General features: G+C 37.9%; 1 protein-coding gene and 1 long non-coding RNA gene across 2 annotated transcripts in view; both read right to left on the minus strand.

The window, feature by feature from the left end:
• The window catches only part of LOC116052891 (kin of IRRE-like protein 3), a 368,756-nt gene that overhangs the window by 229,991 nt on the left and 121,724 nt on the right, over positions 1-17,041 (minus strand). The gene's annotated exons all lie outside the window — the stretch shown is intronic.
• LOC118492979 lies at positions 9,212-11,718 on the minus strand. The gene is made up of 4 exons (XR_004894904.1): positions 11,622-11,718; positions 11,034-11,162; positions 10,468-10,558; positions 9,212-9,657 (listed from the first exon to the last, which is right to left on the minus strand). It is a non-coding gene; the product is annotated as an uncharacterized LOC118492979 (long non-coding RNA).

Below are 17,041 nucleotides of genomic sequence, written 5' to 3' on the forward strand. Positions count from 1 at the left end.
AAACTAGCCCAACCTTTTGGTGTTGATTGGGCTCTTCTTTTATTGGTCAGTGAGAGGGTTTTTATTAAGTCAAGCATATGGGAGCCTTTAACTACATCTCCCTTATATATAAATTCACCTCTCGATGTCCAACCCTCGTCACTTGCGGCTAATTTCTGCAAAATGTAGAGGGCATTTTTACGGTCACGTGGGGGTAGGTTTTTTATCACCTCGTCCGCAGCGTCATCCAATGTGGTATGAGGACTAGCAGCTGCTACTGCATCTGCAGGTGCTGATGGTGCTGATGCTGAGTGTTCAGATTCTGATGCATCCTGTTGCAGGCTGAGAGTAACGTTGTGCACATCATTCTTACTTTGTTTAAGCAAAGTGAGATACCGCAGCAGCAGAGCTTCGTACCTTTTAGCTTTTTCATATGAATTCAATCCAGGATCATTTAGTACCGCGCTCATTTTCTCATTCAAAACATCTTCAGCCGTCTGTCTGATGGACGGCTCTGGTCTAGTTGTTTTGCTCAGCTGTTGAGGTGAAATCAAATACATTTTCTTGGCAGCCCTCAGAGACATCTTTTATTTTTTTCTTCCGCTCTTACGTTTTTGGAAGCAGGCCTCCTAACAAATTTCCCAATATTGGAATGGCGGCCAACAGTAATGGTAGGATAAAGCCCCCCGTCTGTTTTTTCAGAGCCTGATGTTTACGCTTTAAACTGGTTTTTTTATCGGCCAGCAGTCTGATAATCTTCTTTTGACGTTTCAGTTGTTTGTATTGAGAAGACGATACAGGCAGATTCCCTTTTAACAGATTTAGAGCCACCTCACACAAGGCTTGGAGAAAATCGGGTGAACAGTGTTTCAAAATGTCTTTACGTTTTGAAGGCGTGGCTTGGTACAGTGCTTTCAGCAACAGAGCATTCCGTTTTATACGCTCTGACATAATGATGTCCTACTTTGTTTTTGGTATGTAAATCGTCGTTTGCTGGTGGGGAAGTAACCCTGTACGCACCCTGTAACGTTCTGGGCATGAAGGCGTGAGGTCTAGGATCATATAACCGTGTTGCTCTCTCGTAGCATCTTCAAAACCTTCCAGGAAAAACTGTTTCTGTGAGGGAAAAATCTGATGAGCTAGTACCCTAATCTGAAGCTGATCTCTGGGATTTTTAAATAGCACCAGATAATTGCTGTTTAAACTTATGGTACGACTGTATCTGCCTTTATGAAACACATTTTGGGTTAGAAGCACGACACTCATATTTCGATGATGTCTGTATTGTGTGAAGATTTTCACCACCTCAGGATGATCAGATGCCTGAAATATGACATCGTCTAGTATGACCAGATGTGATTGCTCAGGAGGAAACATACTTGTATCTTCAAAAGAATCAGGCAGGCCTTGGACAAACTTAATTTTTTTCTTCATTTTCTTCATTTCATCATACATGGGTTGATAACTTGTATAAATCCATACAATGTTTTGAGGTACAATATCCATCACACGTTCACATTTTTCCAGTACAGATTTCAGAAAATACGTCTTGCCACATCCACTGGGGCCAACTATCAGACACGAAAATGGACCCTTTAACCTCGGATCAAAATCAATCTCTTCCATCATGCGTCGTTAGTAACCAAAAGGTAGCGTTGTACCGTCAGGACATAACCTCCTCTTGTCATAAATGACTCTAAATTTTTTCCGGAATGACGCGTTTTTCAACAGAAACCCTTTTTTATCGCGTTTAATATTCTGTTGAGGTGTCTCAAGGGACATTTCTTTAGAACCCTTGAGGTAGCCAATTTTTTAACTCAGCAAACAATTTGTATATTTCACTTAAGTCAGCCATGCTGCTTGCGTCCCCGGCAATTTGTTTGTTTGCCGTTTTCTTCTTTGGCTAATACTTATTAGTCTCCTTATGCGTTCCGGAGCGAAGGTTCATAACTCGTTCATAACTAGTTTTTGCTGCCTGGCATATTTTACTCTTTAGATGTAGGATAAACAAAGTACAAAATTACTTTTGGGGGTAGGCATAAGCAAGCTCAATCAAGCTGTTGCCATATCACCGGAACCGGAAGCACCACCTCCAAAATAATCAATTCTCGTTTTTCCAGTATGTACATACATTACTAAAAAAAAAAACTAAAAAATCTATCTATTGACGCAAACAGATGATTTTCATTCCTTCTTGTTTACCTAAAAAACTAGTATGTTATAAAATAAAATGAATTAAGGTGAAATATTGATTTGTGTGAAATCAGTCAAATTATCCCAACTGTAAATATTAAAAGTTTCTAGTTTCTGTATTGGTGTTTGATGCTAGTGTTTTTACTTTCAGTATGTTCTGAGTGCCAGTGTGTGTTGTCTAAATGAAGATTGTTCATAGTGTTTGGCTGCACTGGTGTTTAAATCCATTCATATATTTTCTTGTTCTTGTTTAATAAGCGGTGCTTTGCATTTGTAATTGGATAGATATACCCTACAATTTTCCTTATGAAAGTGAGAGAAGAATTGCTACATTTACAGCTTAACAAGGTTAACACAGGGCTAACAAATAAAACCAAACTGTGTATATAGTGAGATGAAAGGCTACAGTGGGACATGTGGCTTTTAACCCTCAATGCTTTTTAGCTTGAGTGGTTCTGGTTGTGTTTGTAAATTATTTTCCTACGGACATTTAATCTAATGACATATCCAATCTAAAGATAACTACTAAGCGAGAACGTGTGTGGACATAAATGTATAGCTGTTGACATACCACTGGTGTCTGTGTGTGTGTGTGTGTGTGTGTGTGTGTGTGTGTGTGTGTGTGTGTGTGTGTGTATGTTCATCAGAGCAGAGGTTAGCCTAGAGGCCCCTTGCTATGGCTCGCGTTTTCATGCAGCATATATGATATGATATTATTTCTAAAAGATAATAAGATAAAGCTGGTTAAAACGTAGTTGTTACACATTAATGTCAAGTTGTACATAGCATAAAGGTGTTTAGGTAAAGACTGACCTGACTACTCAGTATAGGAGAGAGATAATCATTGCAGTAATTTGTATTATACATCCTTGCAACTGACTAATGTTGCATAATTAACTGTTAACTACTTAAGACTAAGACTAGGAAACAGAAAAACAGAAAATAAAACACCATACATGTATGTATGTAGAGTAGAGGTTGACCTTTGACCTTATTTGCGGCAACTGTTACCTATAGGCGTCATCCTCTGGCTCGCATGACAGCTGCTCGTTTAATACAGCAGAACTGATGCTTATGAATCTGGGCCTGTTAAGAATGCAAACCACCGTCTACACTTGTGTAAAATAAACAGTGAAAGTTAAAGCTAGACAACCCGTCCGCTGGCTCTATATCACTCTGGCAGCATGTGACAGAAGGGAAAGTTGCCTGTTGCATTGTGCATTCCATCAACAACTGGTTGGTAATTTTATCGAATGTCAGTCAACTTAAGCTACCCAGGTCTGAATTATATAGCACTAAAACTAGAATCAGCAGTTTGTCTCCTAACTATTTGAACATTTCACATAAAGTAGTAGTATGGGGCTTTTATTTAAAGTTACATTAATGTCAAGTTGTACAAAGCATAAAGGTGTTTAGGTAAAGACTGACCTGACTACTCAATATAAGGGAGAGATAATCATTGCAGTAATTTGTATTATACATCCTTGCAACTAACTGATGTTGCATGATTAACTGTTAATTTGTTTCTTGTATGAAGTACTTAAGACTAAAAAATGGGTCAAGGAAACAGAAAAACAGAAAATAAAACTGTGTGTGTGTGTGTGTGTGTGTGAGTGTGTGTGTGTGTAAGCGCTGCAGAGCAGAGGTCGACCTTTGACCTTAGATGACTACTGCATGCTAGAGGCCCTTGCTCTGTCAAAGGGAGAGACTAGTCTACTCCAAGAGAGATCTTCCAACATTGATAGATGTTGTAGATATAAAAAAAGACAGAGCATTGTATAACAATATTAGAAATACTAAGTCGAACAATATCACATTTGGATATACGAATTCATAAATAAAATAACACTTTGCTTAGAGGGCCAAGCTTCCTATATCTTTTTCTTTTTTAACTATCTCTTATAGTTTTCTTAAATCCTCTCTTTTCTAGTAAATAACAAGAACCTTGTTTGAGTCAGAGTTTTGATGTAATCATAGTTGCCGTTCCAACACCCTTCAGGGTCTTTTCAGTGATACTTTTACAGGATAAAAAACTGTGGTCTTAAATTCTTAGTTTCTGCTCTTAAGAGATATATCATTTGTCGGTCATTCAAATGCATACATACATAGTTGTCAGTTGCATATTGCGTTGTATAATTGAGCTCAGGTTGAAATGCAGATAACATGAGACCAGAGTAAAATGCAAGGTAGTACTACTTACTTTTAACGTTGGCGTTTTACAAAGAAACAAATTTGGGTCGGGGTGCAAAGTTGAATCTCGTCTTACTTTTTTTTTTCTTTTCTTTTTTAACACTGATCACATAAGGTTTAAAAATGTTTGTATATTTAGTATAATTAGCTAAACTACTTGCTGCTATGTTATCTTTTTTAAATTGGCATCTTTCACCACATTAAACACAAACAATCTTTTAGGCGAATGTGGTTATGATAGTTACATTAAAATGATACAAAATCAGTTTTGTATTCATGAATTTAAATTCATGTTGAACATACCATATCTTGTCTGTGAGACTTACATTTTGGCAACGTGTTAATTCTGAATTGGGAAATTACGACGCAATGTCGTTAAAGCATAAATGCATCTGGTGAAGTCATATAACTTCAAGGTAGTAGTACTTACTTTTAACGCTGGCGTTTTACAAAGAAACAAGTTGGGTTCAGTGTGCAAAGTTGAATCTTATCTTACATTTTTTACAGCTATTATAAGCATTGTGTACATCAAGGAGAATAAAATATAATTTTAACAGCTGTATTAATACAAAAATGTCACAAGCACATATTTTTTAACGTTTGTATATTTAATACAAGCTTAACTATTTGCTGCTACGTTATCTTTTTTAAATTGACATCTTTCACCACATTAAACACAACCAATCTTTTAAGTCAATGTCAATGTTTGTCATTGTGAATTGTCAATGTCAATCACTACATATCTGTTTTGCTAGTTAAATTAAAATGATACAAAATAAGTTTTGTATTCACAAGTTAAAATTCATATGCATGTGCGGGCGAACATTAGTGGTTCACATGCATAAGCGGCTACATGACAACATGAACTGTGTCTGTTTGTGTGTGTGTGTGTGTGTGTGTGTTTCATGTGTATAATGGTACACAAGCACAAGAAAGTTGTAGGAGTGTGTGTATGGATGAATATTATACTCTTTCCTACATTTTGACCGTAAACAAAAAAAAGTGTGACTAAGTTGAATAAATCACTCAAAATGCAAAGAAAGTAGTCTTATGTATGTTAAGTATGTTATGTGTTCAAATGCCATGTGTGATTTTGTGTGATCTGATGAAAAATACCACATTTATGGTACAGGGAATGTTGATGTGAAATGTTTTTTTTTTTGACTTCTCACTGGTTAGCTCATTTGAACTGAAAACGCAATTTCCGGTAGAGTGTTCAGGCATGGGAAAAATAGGTGTGGAGGGAAAAGGGGAGTGAACACAGATCCCCGGGCCAGAACGAAGCAGGCACAGCCAGATGAGTACGGAGCAGCGGAGGACGCAGGAGGACAGAGGACAGTGTGTGTGTGTGTGTGTGTGTGTGTGAGAGAGAGAGAGAGAGGGAGGGGTGAACAGAGAGAGAGAGGAAGGGAGGGGCGAGGGTGTGTGTGTGTGTGTGTGTGTGTGTGTGTGTGTGTGTGTGTGTGTGTGTGTGTGTTTGTGTTTGTGTATGTGTGTGTGTGTGTATGTGCGTGTGTGTCAGAGCAGAGGTTGACCCCTGACCTTAGACCCAGTAGGGTCCGTGTACTTGGTGGCCAACGGATTTTCGTTTTGAAAGGAAAAAAACAAAAACGAAAAACGGCCAGTTTCCCAATTACCATTAGTAAATAGGAAAACAAAAAACGGAAAACAACCCATTATTCGTTTCTTGTTTTGATATTAAAAAACGGAAAACGAAAAACAATCTCGTTATCCGATTTTCTTTGATGTATTTGTAGATGGAACTCGGAAATTAAAATGTGTGTATAAATCTTATTCCTTTGTCAGTACCCGATCCGTACCGCCTGTAAAATCCGTTCTGTGCACTGCCTGATCAGTTCTACGCTTGCGCGAGCACCGGCATACTTCACAGCTCTATGCACGCATTGGCATAAGGATGTTTGGACATTCCCGGTTACCGGAAGAAAACATTAGACAGTGACAGTAGACCGTTATGATGGCAAAGATGAAGTTTACAAGGTGTTTGCTGGAGTTGCCTAAAGTATCTGTTAATGATATACGGAGCGTCGTCTGGCCATCCAGTACAACACCATGTAGCAAATTAAATAAAGGCTTCAAATTTTACGTTTCGTCATTTCTTTACAACTTTGAAGGTAATTTGCTAACGCTAGCTAGCCTGAGCTAGAAGCCTTGCTTTGGTGTTATAAGTCATGACTCCGTCCTGCTTCAGGTTAACCATGTTTTAAATAAAGTTTAAGCATGTGTATACCTCTCACTTCATGTGTTTGTACTTTTATGAAAGTATCAGGTAAAAACAGGACTACAAATGAGATCTCTGTGAGAGACCAGCATACTCCTAGCAAACTATTATGTAGCTCAATGCTGGACATTTCACCCCTAATTCCGGTCACTTTACTGTATTTGTATTTGTTTAGTATTTGGTTTAGAAGCCTTTATTGGTGATTTTTTACGGTACAAAGTCCTGCTATATACGTACATAGCTAGCTATATATGCTCCACTATGTCGCGTTAGCATGCAGCTACAATAGTTAGCTATGAGTATGCTAACGTTAGATTGTAGTGGAACGAAGCAGCACTTTCTAACGTCAAAAATCGCAGACCAAACACTACACAATCGGACATGTTTCAGCAGGAATGTGACCCGGAATTGGGGAGAATTTAACAACATTGCCAGCTAAGATGACCGTTAGCATGTAGCTACTATAGTGTTTACTGCCGTTAGCATGTAGCTACTATAGTGGTATACAGCAGTGGTGGCTGGGAGAGCTGTCATCCCATCTTCAAAAGGACACTTATGTACGTTTACACTTCATCGCATTAATAATAGACAGTCTATGGTTATTAGTCAAGACGAAGTATTAGGTAAAAACATTAACGTAAACAACACAACAACGATGTCGCTACACGGTTTTGGATCAGTGACAAGTTTCGAATGTTTGTAGCTATGACTATTGTATAATAAAGATTTAATAAAAAAAGATTTAATAAAAAAGTTGTAATGTTTGGTCGTAAAGTGTTGACACATGTTACTTATATACAGTCTATCGTGCAGGCAGAACGGATCGTGTACCGACAGTTACAAATCGCACAGGGACATTGTTAGTTTTCTACTACGTAATTATGCGCATCCACAGAACGGATCTTACAGGCAGTACTGGCCAATAAATGCTATTGAAGGGCGGGTCTTGGCGTGGCGGGAGTAACTTCCGGGTCACGAAAAAAATACCAATGCAAAATTAAGGAATACGACTTATACACACGTATTTTAATTTCCGAGTTCCATCTACAAATACATCAAAGACAATCGGATAACGAGATTGTTTTTCGTTTTCCGTTTTTCAATATCAAAACAAAAAACGAATAATGGGTTGTTTTCCGTTTTTTGTTTTCCTATTTACTAATGGTAATTGGGAAACTGGCCGTTTTTCGTTTTTGTCCTTTCAAAACGAAAATCCGTTGGCCACCAAGTACACGGACCCAGTAGACACATAAACAGTTGCCACAGAAATAACACGTCTTCCTCCGGCTCGTGGGAGACAGCTGCTTTTGGTGAGCACTCAGTTCATACAGAAAGAGCTGCAGAAACAAGTTCTGAAAATATAGGGTTTAACATCCATAATAATTTCTCCTTTGCAATATTGTAATATTGTAATGTACTTGGAGCAGCAGAGGACACTGGGAACCGAAAATACGAACCAGAGCGATGCATGCACAGACCCGTCAACATTTTCTACAAAATGTAAAGCCTAATTTGACCCAAGTTATTAGTTATTAAGCTGTTCCATTTCATATAATGATAACACGCTTTGTTGGACCAAGTATGCCAATGTTGCCGTTGGACAATATTTTTGTGGGATGTCAGCTTAAATAGTTTAATAGCTTTAATATTTTTTGTTTGCGGTTCATTCCTATATTATTAAAAGACATTGAATGCAGTGACAATTGGATTAACAATCTTAAACATAAACTAATAGTATAACAAATACTGATAAAGATATTTAACTCATTCAAAACCATCATCTACGTATTTCCTATCACCTATCATCATCATTTCTCATTGGCTCATTTGAAAACCGCATTTCCTGTCTCGATGCATTAATATGCAGTTTCCGGACTCCTCTTCGGTCTGAGACACGCGCTCTTTCTGGAAGGTTCTGGAAGGATTGCGTCAGAAACACCTGTCGAACATCAATCAAAATTTTGACAGGTCGTGACCTCTTGACCTGTCAGTCATCAATCAAACCCAAATTCTTAAGTGACAGAAACGGACCTCTACATCTCTCTTGCAGGCTCATATACATCGTTCTAACGTATGTCATACATCGTACAGATGCGGGCTCATATACATCGTCCCAACATCTGCTATACATCTTACAGATGCAGTCTCAGGCACATCTTCCTGACATCTGTTATACGTAGTACAGATGTCAGGAAGATGTGCCGATCAATTTATCCTGCATTAACCCACTTAACAAAACTGGTCAGTATAGGTCACATGAAATTACTTTAAATATCTTTACTAAATTGAAATGCTAAAGTAAGATAGATAAATCATACACAATTACTTATAATAATACATTTTATTTATAAAGCGCTTTTCAGGGTACTCAAAGACAATTTACACAAGTTCAGATTATTATAGAAAATAGCACACTGTAACACATTAAAAGCTATTCTTGTATGTAGCTAGATTTTGGGATAATCATCCTACTGTGGTCTATACTAAGGGCTAATGTACAAAAACACTATTAAAAGCTTAAACTAGTGTTTCTTAAAGTCTGAGACTGTGGGCTTCCCTCAGGCAAAGAGCTGGGGCACGCACGTTGGCTGTGTTCCAGGTAATACCCAATCAGAAGAGACGTGCGCACACAACAAGATGTCCAACACACCCTGTTTCAGTTTTAAAAAACGCCACTTTCTCAATTTTTTTATGCCTATGGGATCATGGTAATGTTATTTGAACCCAAAGACACTGAACAATTGAGCCAAGAATAACATTTATTTATTAAGAAAATTCATTATTTTTCTTAATCTGTAGGAGTCGCTGAAATATACAGTATTTCTGTCTTTTGACTACGCACTTGTGAGCTGTTTATCCCTGCTTCACAACAGCAGTGTGTACATGTTGGAGAACAAAAACTAATTGTCACACCATATTGTCCACTGTCTATCATAATGTCAGTTATTTCAGTAGCAAAAAAAAAAGGCTGTCCCTGCTCCAGCCTCTGCTCCAGTCTGTTGCCACTCAGGGAAGTCCTTGCTGACTCAGGAAAGTAGGATTCCTCGGTGCTGCTGCTGCTGTGACAAGAACAAAAGATTTGGGTTTTGTGCGTTATTCGAAGAAGTATCCTTTAATGCATGGAAGTTTTTTTATTTTATTTTTTGTTTCTTCTCCCTTTGTTGTGAAGAAGTGGTTGAGTTATATATTTTTTTTTGTGCAGATGTGAATAGAAGAACGGTTTCATTAAGTAGAATATAGCAAGCCAAATGTCGTTAACGTAGTTAAATTCTCTGCTAAATTTTCCTCAGAAGCTCCAATTCAGCATTTCAATATAATTGAACAGTAAGGCCATTTGGTCAGTAGGGGGTCTGCAGTCTGTGCAGTTTCATTTTGGATGAAGTTCAAGATCCACAACAGGTGGGCTGTTTACGGTAGAAGGAATACAGCTACGGCCAAAAGTTCCCGCAAAATCTAGACTAATATAATAATATATTTGTTATACTTTCACCCAGGAAAACACGTGTTTCGTTCCTCTAGAGTTTTAATTCAAACCACGATCTGTTTCCTAAACTTAACTAGTCGTTTTGGTGCCTACACCTAACTGTTGTCACCGTAGCTGTATCCCATCTAGCCTCAACCGCTGTTAAAGCGCCATTCTGACAATATGTATGTAGATCACTTTGTAAATGAAAGCTTTAAATAGCATGTTATACATCGTCCCATAAAATATACCATAACTTTCTCTCTAAAAGGGCTAACATCAAGGTTTCATAGTAATCACAATTATTTAAAAAGTATTTACTTTTGATACCAAAGGTGCCATTTCATGCTACCCTCTCTTTACTTCATATTCCCATTTTCAATTACGATTTTTGTAAACTTACCACAGATGATTTGGCAAAGTAATGACTGGGAATATGGCAGCTTTCCACATTTCCCCATTGAATATCTTGGTCATCATGGCAATTGAGAGATCTGAAAAATACAAACATATTAAAATTTAAAATAAGATAAGATACTTAATTAATCCCACAGTGGAGGACATTTTCAGTGATACTGCAACAAAAAGAAAAACATTTTTGCAATGACAAAAGCATCAGTAAAAATGCAAGTATAAAGCAGTTAAGTATACAGACAGAAAATTTAATAACACGGTAGTCACAGTATTGCACAGAGTAGTTATTGATATTGCATAATAAGGTGTACATTGATGTTGCATGTGTACATTGATGTTACACATGAGTAAATTGTCACATATGGTGCATGTGATCTACTTGGAGCGGTGTTGATTACAAAGTCTGACAGCAGCAGGAAGGACGTGTGGTATCTCTCCTTCACTGCACGTTAGGGTTACATTTGAATACAAAATGTAACCTAAGTACAAATTCCAAAGGGTTAAAATATTTACTGTTGATAGATAGATTTGATTTAATAATAGTTTTTTACCTACCCATTTCAAAGTCTGTATAGGTCTTCTTCTTTGGCTTCCTGTTTTCTGGAATCATTAGTGCCTCTTCCTCTGAGCAGGCCAATTCAGCAGTGGTCGTCAAATCATAGTTTTCAAACTCTTTCCTGTTATCTGAAAGTGATTAATAGGTAATTAATAATTCAAGTAAAATGTAATAATTGTAATTGTAATGGATTGTAAGGATATTTACTAGCAGTTTTTATAATATGGTAACTTGTAATTTGCACAGCTATTTGAGTAGCCTAGATGTGTCATGTTCATTTGTTTCTCTAACTTCTTTTTTAACCCTGTGTGTGTGTCTATGTTGTTACTCTTGCAAGGCAAGTTCTCTCTGTCCAAGGCGAATTTCTCCTTAGGGAGACTAATAAAGAGACTTTGACTTTGACTTTTGACTTTGACTTTTTGAATAGATAGAGAAAGTCTAGGAACCCTTGAACAGACAGGGGGTTGAAAAATAGAGCAACAAATAAGAATCATGAGTGGCACTGTGCCTGCCCCAAATACTAGATAGATTCTGATTACAGGTGTGTAATTTGCATCATGCAACAAACTAATATGACAATAACATACCTGACTATTTTCACTTGTTGATCAGGCTTATACACACAACTATTATTGTGGTATGATGTCCTTCATCTCTGCATTGCCTTCTCTCTCCTCCTGCCCACGTTTTCAGAGGTCTCATTTATAAACGTGGCGTACGCACAAAACGGGGCTGAAAATGTGCGTACGCCACTTCCCACGCAAAGGTTGTGATTTATAAAAAACAAACTTGACGGGAGAATGTGCGGTCCTCCACGCAAACTCTGACCCATGCATACGCACATTTTGGAGACAAAATAGGAATTGGCAACGCAGAGGGTAAGGTGGTGAACTTAAGTCAGACTGCAGAAAGTACACGTGGGAATAAAGATTACTCTTAATATTTTCAAGTATTAATGCCTCACGCACATTTCTTCACTCCATATCATCCACGTTACCATGAAGATTAAATCCAGCAGTGTTATTTGCACTTGTACTGAGTGATAATTGTTCCACAAACACCTTGTAACATACAAATCAAATCTTAAATCAAAACTCGTTAATATTTAATCGCCGCTGTCTCACCGTCACATTGTCCGCTACGGAGCGCAGGAGGAGGAGATAGCCCGACTGCATGGAATACAGGATAGCATTTAAATACCCTAGCATTAGATAACGGCAGAACAGTGTAAATAACTAAATATCTGTCTTTAATACTGTGCACATATTATCAAATGTCAAAGTCTGGAAATACAGCCGTTAAGCTCTCGCGCAATCGTTACACTTAATGTCCTCGTTATCGGTCCGCACTTTAATACTGTTCGTGACAAAACCTGCATGAAGAAAAGTGTGTTTGCCTATTAGACTTTCGTCTTCAAATTGTATCTTGGGGTGGGGATACCACTAGTTGATGCTGTGATTTTAGCAAGGTGTCTACAATCACTCTAATTGTTGTAAACATATAAATACTGCTGTGACCGTGACCCGTGCGTAATGCTGCATGATGGCACTGCTGGCCCTGCAGGAGGACTAACCCCCAATGGAAGAATCAGTAGAGCAAAAGGCTTCAGGGACCATGACGATGACTGGCTAATATGTCAATTTAAATTCCATAAAGCTGAGCTCTTGGATCTATGTACTGAAATGGGTCCAGTAGAGAGGGCAACGCGCCGGAACCGTGCCATCCCGGTCCAAATACAGGTACTCGCCACTCTGGGGGAAACCGGCTGTTTCCAGAGGGAAATGTGCTAAGTGCTAAGTGTTAAGTGCTAAGTGTTTTTTTTAAATAAATATTATGTATAATCTTCACCTTTATCACTAAGGCTTGTTTGGATATAATATACAGTATAGTTCTGTTAAATCTTATCATATAGGTCAGATATCGAAGCTGTCCCCGAGTGCCGTAATGCCTGCTGTTTTGGAAGATATTAATAATAAAGGTAGTCTATAGATTAGGTTTCCCTACACTGTGCGACAACACAGTTGCTTTTTCTCCGCCAGTCGTCATGATTCGGCATGATTCGGTGACTGCCAGTGTCATTAACATACTTATCAGCATTCCCAAGGTGCTTTGCATTGACTATTTATGGTTAAAAATGGGCGTGTACAGGGCGGGATAAGAGGCTGATTCACGTACGCACACTTGTAGGTAATCTGTGATTTATAAAGGGAACATTGCTTACAGATGTACGTACGCACGGTTTTATAAATCTGAATTGTTTTTGGCGTACGCCATTTTTGGCTTTTGGGTGTACGTACACTTTTAGTGGTCCTATGCACAGTTTTATAAATGAGACCCCTGATCTTCCACTATACATCATACCAACATAAAAACAGACACACTATGTGAAAGCTACTATCAAAAAATACTGCTCTTTTGTGAAGATGCAGTATTTTTAGTAAAACTACTGTTTTGCAATGAACACGGTGTATTCCTGACATTTTGTAGAAGATGGTGATATTCCAGAACCACCTTTTTAATGAGGGATAACTAGTGAAACAAACTAGCAAACAAACAACAACTAACAGTTTACCAAAGTTACCCTTGCTATAAACATGAAACGAAAAAGTACTAATCAAATTATTGTGATATTGATAATTGTATTGATCTCAAAGTCAAATGTGATTCAATATGTCCATCGAACGTGTTTAGTCCCTGTTAAAGCCGATTATAAACCGCTAATGTCAGTTTTATGTAGCTAACGTTAGCTAGGCTTATGGTCAATTTAGCTTCAACAAAAAGTAAAACAAAGTTAAGTAACTGGACAGTAACTACATTACCCTAACGCTAGCTTGCCAGGTAAATTGTTTTTATTTAAGTAATCAATTTAGTGATAGATCAGTAACAAAATTATGGTAACAGGTGATGATGCTCATTGGGGTGTTTTGAAGGCTAACAATAGCCAACGAAAACGGGCACCATCTATAACTGATGTTTTATGACCGTTGGCACTCCGAACCCCGTTTTCAAAATCAGTTGTTAACCAGATTTAATGCCGAGTGTACAGAAACGAACCAGTCTTACTAACTAAACTGTTCTAAAACTTATTTTACATAGTGTCATTTTGGTAATAAGCAGGGTAAAAATAAAACATTATAATCACAATGTAATAAGTATGAACGTTAGCCTGCCATTAGACGGCCCCTGAACCTCTTTACCTTTTTTTAAATATGATTTAACGTTAGTTGGCAGATTAGCTAGCTAGCTAGCTAACGCTACATGCAGAATTTACCTTTACATTTTGATTATATAACAAGTCTTCAGCTGTAAATGTTCCCAGTTGAGGTTCAGTTCCATTTAAGCCCAAAAAAATCAAATTAACCGATATGAGCAAAGTATGACTGAGGTGCGGCACTCAGTTACTGTCTAGCTAAAATTAACATTAAAGGATATCGGGTAACATTCAATTAGCTATCCAGCAGCCTAACGTTAGCTAACGTTACTGGCCTGTACTGCAACTGACATAGCTAACGTTAACTTTACATTCAGATTCAGTCAGATTAGTACATAACTAGCTAGAGCACGGATATTTTAATTTTAAATGAATGTAAAAAAGGGCGGCTAGTGCGATGTTAGCCTGATCTAACGGCTCTAAAGTTACTTTAAACCATGACATGGTGTAACTTACTAACATATCGTTATTTGTCAGATGAACACCAACTGGCAACTTTTTTTCCTTCCTTTATCGACTGTGGCGTGAATATGTTGCTGGGCAGAATTCAGATTCACTGTCCATCACATCAACAGTGAGTGTACAGTAAAGACATCCAGACGCTCAATAAACGATGCTTCCAAATAACCCGCTAACAACTGAGGAACTTGTAATACATCTAACATACATAGTTAATACGTTGCTGCGATGTATAGATTTCCATCATAATAAGACGCTCAGATGCTCATTAAACGATGCTCCAAAATGACCCGAACAACTGAAGAACTTGTAATACATCTAACATACACAGTTAATATGTTGCTGCGATGTATAGATTTCCATCATATTGTAAGGGATTTTATTGTGTAACCTCTCAGTTGATGCTTAAGAGGACGTTATAGTAAACATAGAGCTTTTTATTTTGACTGGAAAAAGGGAAGTGGAAAAAGCGTTGTATTTTCTGACCGTTGACTGTGTTGGGGAAAAATAAAGTGAGACGTGCAGTGCCGTCTTGGTTCTGGAAGCCCGTGTCTTTATTTTAGAGCCAAACAGTGAGTCTAGACAATATAAGAAATGCTCGGTTACAATAATAAGACGCACAGACATTCATTAAACGATGCTCCAAAATGACCCGCGAACAACTGAGGAACTTGTAATACATCTAACATACATAGTTAATACATTGCTGCGATGTATAGATTTCCATCAAAATAAGATGTCCAGACGCTCAATAAACAATGCTTCAGAATGACCCGCGATCAATTGCAGATGAAGCGATCTTTTGCATACGTCGTGGCGACGTATGTGTGCTTACTGGGTAGCTACGTCCCTGCATCAAACGTGCAGTGCGGCATTCGCTCAGTCTGGCTCACACACAGTGAGTTTGCTGCGGTGTGGTGGCCCTGCAACCCGGCTGGAGCAACTGAGCTGCCCTCGAGCCTCTGAAGGTGAAGTCAGTTTCCCCAGTTGAAGTTTAAACACACGTTTACCTTAAAGTTACATTTGTAATGAATGTAATGTATGCTAAAGACGATTCAGTAGTCTAAACACAACTGTTGTGTGCATGTGATAAATATTTCCTGATTTTATGTGTTATAAGCTACTTAATAGCTACAGGGCCCTACAGTGTAATGTAATACAAGAATAACCAGAGCTTTTCAGTATCGACTTTTGCAGGCCAGAGTAGCTGAAGAAATTAGCTGGAGCCTAAACATGAAAAGGAAGGCTTAAGGTGGGGATATTGCCAGCTTTTTTGCTAAGAAAATTCAAAGAAGTACACAGGAGGAAGAGAATGAGGGAAATGAAGAAGGAGAAGGCAGTAAACTGGAGAGACCAGGAGGGTTAGAGCAGGAGAAGACCACAGAAGGAGACGAGGAAATAAGTTACAGAGAAGAGGAAATAAGTGAAGGAGACGAGGAAATAAGTGAAGGAGACGAGGAAAAAGAATAATCAGTGAGGGATGAAGAGGAGGCTCCAGATTCAGAGAGAGGGACAAAGGCAGGGAGTGAACAGGAGGAGGAAGATGACAGAGGAAGAGGGTAGACAATGCAATTCCCCCTGGACCACATGGTATGTTTTTATTCTTCCATATACATTGCCATACAGTAGGATAATATGTAATGTCACTTATATGCATTGGTTATGTCCATGTACTGTAAAATTGCATTGTATATTTGCTCCTCTTTCTTTTTTAAGATATATCAAAATGCAAAGGTGATGCAGCAGTGTTGAGAAACAGCGTGCAAAAGCACTAGATTTAGATACGTTTGTGAAATGGTTTGCTGCAATGCACAACAACCGTCGCCTTAAACTTCCCTAAAAAAGATGGGTGATCATGGGTTATTTGTGGACTGTAATTATACGTTTTTAATTATAATAAGTACTTGAGTATTGTCTGTTGTTTTATACTTGTAGTCCACTGCATCTTGGACACAATTATTGTACTTTTTATTTAATATTTTCATTTAGCTTTTTATACTTTTATACTACTAATAAAATGCACAGTTTTGTTTTGTTTGAACACTGGGCTTATTCCTGTTGTGAATCAACAACGCTTGTAGTGTGTAAGGGCATGATTAAACAATGACTACCATAGTTTAAAAGTATTTTTGTGTTTGTTTTGTTAAAGCCATTCACATATACATACACATACATATAACCCATGCCACCCTGCCAAGACCTCTTGAATTTCTAGATCCACCACTGTCTATTTCGTTACTAAATTCACTTCTGAGACTTTTTTATGCGAGAAATCATCTATATAAAGCTCAAAGATGGGCCATTTTACGAAAATTGATGGCTAATTGCAAATTTGCT

This window comes from Sander lucioperca, chromosome 13 (assembly GCF_008315115.2).
Source record: "Sander lucioperca isolate FBNREF2018 chromosome 13, SLUC_FBN_1.2, whole genome shotgun sequence".
NCBI classification, from domain to species: domain Eukaryota; kingdom Metazoa; phylum Chordata; class Actinopteri; order Perciformes; family Percidae; genus Sander; species Sander lucioperca.